The sequence below is a fragment of the Bos taurus genome, chromosome 1, assembly GCF_002263795.3.
Source record: "Bos taurus isolate L1 Dominette 01449 registration number 42190680 breed Hereford chromosome 1, ARS-UCD2.0, whole genome shotgun sequence".
NCBI classification, from domain to species: Eukaryota; Metazoa; Chordata; class Mammalia; order Artiodactyla; family Bovidae; genus Bos; species Bos taurus.
Window position 1 is genome coordinate 141,926,983 of NC_037328.1, and position 6,677 is coordinate 141,933,659.

Here is a 6,677-nt window from a genome sequence, read left to right on the forward strand (position 1 = left end):
GGGTTGGAAAGATCCTCTGGAGGAGGGCATGGCAACCCACTCCAGTACTCTAGCTTGGAGAATCCCCACAGACAGGGGAGCCTGGAGGGCTGCAGTCCATGGGGTCTCAAAGAGTCAGACATGACTGAGTGACTAAGGACAGCTTAGTCACAGGGCTCTGAGGCAGCCCAGAGTCTTACTGGAAACCCCCGAGATGAACAATAGCCCCAGTGATCCACCTCCTGTGGTGACCATCAGATTAACATCCGTCAGAGGGAACACAAGATTGCTGTTTCCTAGCCGGAGCTAGAGACTGACTGACATTTCAGGGCAACAAGCAAGCAGAGCAAACATTCACTGAGATCGTGTTTGTTGCATTTTCTTTCTGTACAAATAAAAACGGTTCCCAAATTCTAAAACTTGAAGGTGATAAGAGATCAAATAGCTCCAGAAAAAGCATACAAGTTAGTCACTTAGCCATAAACTTCCCTGAGTTTTAATAACTTCACCATCTCTATCCCAGAAAGGACCTTCCAACAGTTAATCCCTTGCGGGTGGCAGAAGGGGCTGTCACCTGTCTCTGAGCTTCAAGGGCTTAAATTGTTTCAGAAGTTCATCCCTTCTCAGGCTGGGGGTTCCAGAGGGAAAGAGCTACTGATGCTTCTTCAAGTGGCCAGACTTTCAGGTCGGGATGGGAGCATCTTGAACCAGCCAGATTAGAGGAAAAGGGTCTATTTTCTCAGAGAAGAGTCTTAAAGGAGGTCACCCAGGAAGCCGTATTTCTCACTCAAAAACCACAGGGCAACTATCTACTGCCCATGGAATTCCCTTAAATGAGAGGGGAGCCCCCCAGGGGTGATAGAGCTGGCCGAGCGGAGTGGAAGGGGTTTGATTAGGGTGGGTCCTTGGAGGTCCTGACCTATGGACCTAAGGTCTCAGCGCAGACAGGAGAGGAAATGTCAGTGAGATCTGAGTGTCTTTGAAAGTAGCTTTTGTAACAAAAATAACAAGATCACTGTTAGTTTTTTATTTTAAATTAATGTCAAATTAATCTGATCCTAGATGAATAGATTAATACTAATTCACACTTTAATATCTGGTTTTCCTTAGGTTTTAAAGTTCAACCGGTGTATTAAATTTTATTTGCAAATCCAGGACATTTTAATATCACTTTCAAGGAGATTAATTTGACTAATATTCAAACAGTTCATTTTGAACTATTAAATCCCTAGTGTAAGCAGTCACATTTACAAACCTAATTTCCCTAAATTTATTTTTTTAATTACTTCAAATGTCTCCAGGAAGCAAAAGCTCCCCAAGCAGTAAACTCACTGCATTAAATCTGACAATGACAGTTTGAAGGGGGTGAATATCAAGTGTCCTTGACTGTCCCAAAATCGTGTACAAATTTCCCAAAATGCTTCTACATTTTTCCACTTAAATCACAGGTATAAAGTTTATTCCCGAAGCAGGAGGCTAATCTGACAGTTATAATGTGTCAAACTCCTCTGGTGCTGTGTGTGTCTGCTCAGTTGTGTCTGACTCTTTATGACCTCACAGACTGTAGCCCACCAGGCTCCTCTATCCATGGAATTCTCCAGGCAAGAATACTGGAGCTGGCTGCCATTTCCTACTCCAGGGAATTTTCCCAACCCAAGAATCGAACCCACATCTCTTGTGTCTTCTGCAATGGCAAGCAGCTTCTTCAGCAGCTGGGCCACCTGTGAAACCCTAAATTCTCTTCAGTTAAGTTCAGTTCATTCGCTCTGTTGTGTCTGACTATTTGCAACCCCATGGACTGTAGCATGCCAGGCCTCCCTGTCTATCACCAACTCCCAGAGTTTACTCAAACTCATATCCATTGAGTCAGTGATGCCATCCAACCATTTCATCCTCTGTCGTCCCCTTCTCCTCTTGCCTTCAATCTTTTCTAGCATCAGGGTGTTTTTCAATGATCAGTTCTTCACATCAGGTGGCCAAATTATTGGAGTTTCAGCTTCAGAATCAGTCCTTCCAATGAATATTCAGGACTGGTAGCCTTTAGGATCAACTGGTTGGATCTCTTTGCAGTCCAGGGGACTCTCAAGAGTCTTCTTTGACATCACAGTTCAAAAGCATCAATTCTTTGGCGCTCAGCTTTCTTTACAGTCCAACTCTCACATCCATACATGACCGCTGGAAAAACCATAGCTTGGTAGTCCAAGCTTCTAGTTCCAGTGAAGGACTTTTGTTGGCAAAGTAATGTCTCTGCTTTTTAATATGCTCTCTAGGTTGGTCATAACTTTTCTTCCAAGGAGCAAGCGTCTTTTTATTTCATGGCTACGGTCACCATCTGCAGTGATTTTGGAGCCCAGAAATATAAAATCTGTCGCTTCTTGCATGATTTCCCCATCTATTTGCCATGAAGTGATGGGACCAGATGCCATGATCTTAGTTTTCTGAAAGTTGAGTTTTAAGGCAGCTTTTTCACTCTCCTCTTTCACTTTCATTAAGAGGCTCTTTAGTTCTTCACTTTCTGCCATAAGGGTGGTATCATCTGCATATCTGTTATTGATATTTCTACCAGCAATCTTGATTCCAGCTTGTGCTTCTTCCAGCCCAGCATTTCTCATGATGTAGTCTGCATAGACGTTAAATAAGCAGGGTGACAATATATAGCCTTGACATACTCCTTTCCCGATTTGGAACCAGTCTGTTGTTCCATGTCCAGTTCTAACTATTGCTTCCTGACCTGCATACAGATTTATCAGCAGGCCAGGTGGTCTGGTATTCCCATCTCTTGAAGAATTTTCCTTAGTATATTGTGATCTACACAGTCAACGGCTTTGGCATAGTTAATTAAGCAGAAGTAGATGTTTTTCTGGAACTCTCTTGCTTTTTTGATGATCCAGCAGATGTTGGCAATTTGATCTCTGGTTTCTCCGCCTTTTCTAAACCCAGATTGAACATCTGGAAGTTCACGGTTTACATACTGTTGAAGCCTGGCTTGGAGAATTTTAAGCATTACTTTACTAGTATGTGAGATGAATGCAATTGTGCGGTAGTTTGAGCATTCTTTGGCAGTGCCTTTCTTTGGGATTGGAATGAAAACTGATGTTTTCCAGTCCTGTGGCCACTGCTGAGTTTTCCAAATTTGCTGGCATATTGAGTGCAGCACTTTCACAGCATCATCTTTTAAGATTTGAAATAGCTCAACTGGAATTCCATCACCTCCACTAGCTTTGTTCATAGTGATGCTTCCTAAGGCCCACTTGACTTCCCATTCCAGGATGTCTGGCTCTAGGTGAGTGATCACACCATCCTAGTTATCTGGGTCATGAAGATCTTTTTTGTATAGTTCTTCTGTTTATTCTTGCCACTTCTTCTTAATATCTCCTGCTTTGGTTAGGTCCCTACCATTTCTGTCCTTTATTATGCCCATCTTTGCATGAAATGTTCCCTTTGTATCTCTAATTTTCTTGAAGAGATCTCTAGTCTTTCCCTTTCTATTGTTTTCCTCTATTTCTTTGCACTGATGGCTGAGGAAGGCTTTCTTATCTCTCCTTGCTATTCTTTGGAACTCTGTATTCAAATGGGTGTATCTTCCCTGTTCTCCTTTGCCTTTCACTTATCTTCTTTTCACAACTATTTTTAAGGCCGCCTCAGACAACCATTGTTCCTTTTTGCATTTCTTTTTCTTGAGGATGGTCTTGATCCCTGCCTCCTGTACAATGTCACAAACCTCTGTCCATAGTTCTTCAGGCACTCAGTCTGTCAGAGCTAATCCCTTGAATCTATTTGTCACTTCCACTGTATAATCGTAAGGGATTTGATTTAGGTCATACCTGAATGGTCTAGTGGTTTTCCCTATTTTCTTCAATTTAAGTCTGAATTTGGTAATAAGGAGTTCATGGTCTGAGCCACAGTCAGCTCCTGGTCTTGTTTTTGCTGACTGTGTAGAGCTTCTCCATCTTTGGCTGCAAAGAATATAATCAATCTGATTTCGATATTGACCGTCTGGTGATGTCCTTGTGTAGAATCATCTCTTGTGTTGTTGGAAGAGGGTGTTTGCTATGACCAGTGCGTTCTCCTGAAAAACTCTATTAGCCTTTGCCCTGCTTCATTCTGTACTCCAAGGCCAAATTTGCCTATTACTCCAGATATTTCTTGACTTCCTGCTTTTGCAATCCAGTCCCCTATAATGAAAAAGACATGTTTTTTGGGGTGTTAGTTCTAGAAGGTCTTATAGGTCTTCATAGAACCATTCAACCTCAGCTTCTTCAGCATTACTACTTGGGGCATAGACTTGAATTACTGTGATATTGAATGGTTTGCCTTGGAAATGAACAGAGATCATCCTTCCACTTTTGAGATTGCATCACCATTATCTTCAATACCTCCACCATAGTTTGGCCCCAGGTAAATAATAGGGAGGGAACACAGCTCCACCCATCAGCAGAAAAACTGGATTAAAGATTTACTGAGCATGGCCCTGCCCACCAGAACAAGACCCGGTTTCCCCCTCAGTCAGTCTCTCCCGTCAGGAAGCTTCCATAACTTCCATAAGCTCCTATCCTTAACCATCAGAGGGCAAAAAGACTGAAAACCACAATCACAGAAAACCAATCAATCTGATCACAACAGACCACAGCCTTGTCTAACTCAATGAAACTATGAGCCATGCCATGTATGGCCACCTAAGACGGACAGGTCATGGTGGAGAGTTCTGACAAAATGTGGTCCACTGGAGAAGGGAATGGCAAACCACTTCAGTATTCTTGCCTTGAGAACCCCATGAACAGTATGAAAAGGCAAAAAGATAGGACACTGAAAGATGAACCCCCTAGGTCGGTAGGTGCCCAATATGCTACTGGAGATCAGTGGAGAAATAACTCCAGAAAGAATGAAGAGACAGAGCCAAAGCAAAAACAACACCCAGTTGTGGATGTGACTGGTCATGGAAGTAAAGTCCGATGCTGTAAAGAGCAATATTGCATAGGAACCTGGAATGTTAGATCCATGAATCAAGGCAAATTGGAAGTGGTCAAACAGGAGATGGCAAGAGTGAATGTCAACATTTTAGGAATCAGCAAACTAAAATGGACTGGAATGGGTGAATTAACTCAGATGACCATTATATTTACTACTGTGGGCAAGAATCCCTTAGAAGAAATGGAGTAGCCATCATAGTGAACACAAGTCAGAAATGCAATACTTAGACGCAATCTCAAAAGCGACAGAATGATCTCTGTTTCCGAGGCAAACCATTCAATCCTCTTCATATTTCATTTTAAATACCAAACACACCTAGTTTTTTTGTTCTGAACTTAATCCTTTAATATTAATATTCATGATTGATTCCTCCATCACTTCCACATTTAATTTGAGGCCTGCTTGGCATTAAACAATTCTTGCCAAGTAAGAAAACAATTGCACCTCCCTAAGAAGTCTAGGGTTCTTCTCTGAGAAGACAAAGATACTTATTCACCTGACTTTCAACTTCAACTCTAGATCTGACTTTGCCCTGATACACAGGAAGCCATGTTGAGCCTTTGGGGGTCACGATTTACCCAGTGCCTGGGCAACCTTGACCCAGGCCCCTGTATGTTCTTCAGCCCCACTTCTGTCCCCTAGAGCCCCCATGTCCCCCATGGTGGTCCCTCACTGTCCCCTGTTCCTTCCTCTGTCATCATCACCTTCTACTTTTCAGGTTGGACATCCCACCATATGGGATAAAGATGCATTCCCCCACCCCACTCCCAGTGACCCAGATCTGGTCATGGGATGTCAGTGGACTAGGCAATGCTACATAGTTTTGGGAGGTGGACACGGTCTCTTTTCTTTTCCTGCTTCCTTCCGCCTGGAGCTGGAGCTGTCATTTTGGACCACAAGATGGAAGCCAAATGCTGGGGATGCCAGAATCAGTCATCGCCCCTGTATTGGATTCAGCGAATTGACTTTCTTTCTCATTTCCAGTCTAACAAGGCCACAGTGCATGTGGGTACTAAAGTGGCCTCCCCTGGATCCGGCACATTCTCAGAGCTTTGTCTGGCTCCACATTTACGACACTGAAGTCACTTTGTTGACAAGATCCAAGGTAAAAAGATCCATGGATGAAAATCCCAGGTAAAGTGATGTTGGTGTACAGTGATGGGTATTCACTGTGATGGGTCCGTGGGTATTCCAGGCCAAGATGTAGGGAACAGCAGTGCCATCTCAGGAGCCGAAGATGAGTTTTCATTGTTTACAACAAATAAATAACTGGACACCAGGAGAAAGCAGAGGGAATCAGAAAGAAGACCCCAGTGCCAGGGTACCTCTGTCCCTCCTCCATCCAGAATGTTTCCCAGGTCTAGGTAGAAGGGATCCACCAGGTCACAAGACCAAACCTGTATCACAGGTATCAGAGTTACTCATCTATGGGCCTCTTTGTGTTTATGTAATCCTATATCTAGTTGAGTTCAGTCAAAATACTGACTTCTCTTTCAAAATGTTCTTGTTTTTCAAAAGTCCCAAGTTAAAAGGCCTCATTCAGGAATTGTGAAAATAAAGTTATTATTTTACAATTTTAAGAAATGTAAACAATTGAAAACCATCACCAACTAGAGACTGATGAAATAAGTTATGGTAAATCCTTAGAACACTTTGTAGTCATTAAAAATTGTGCTAAAGAAGATTTGATAAGGAGAAATGTTTGTAGTCTGTGAAAAAAGCAATAT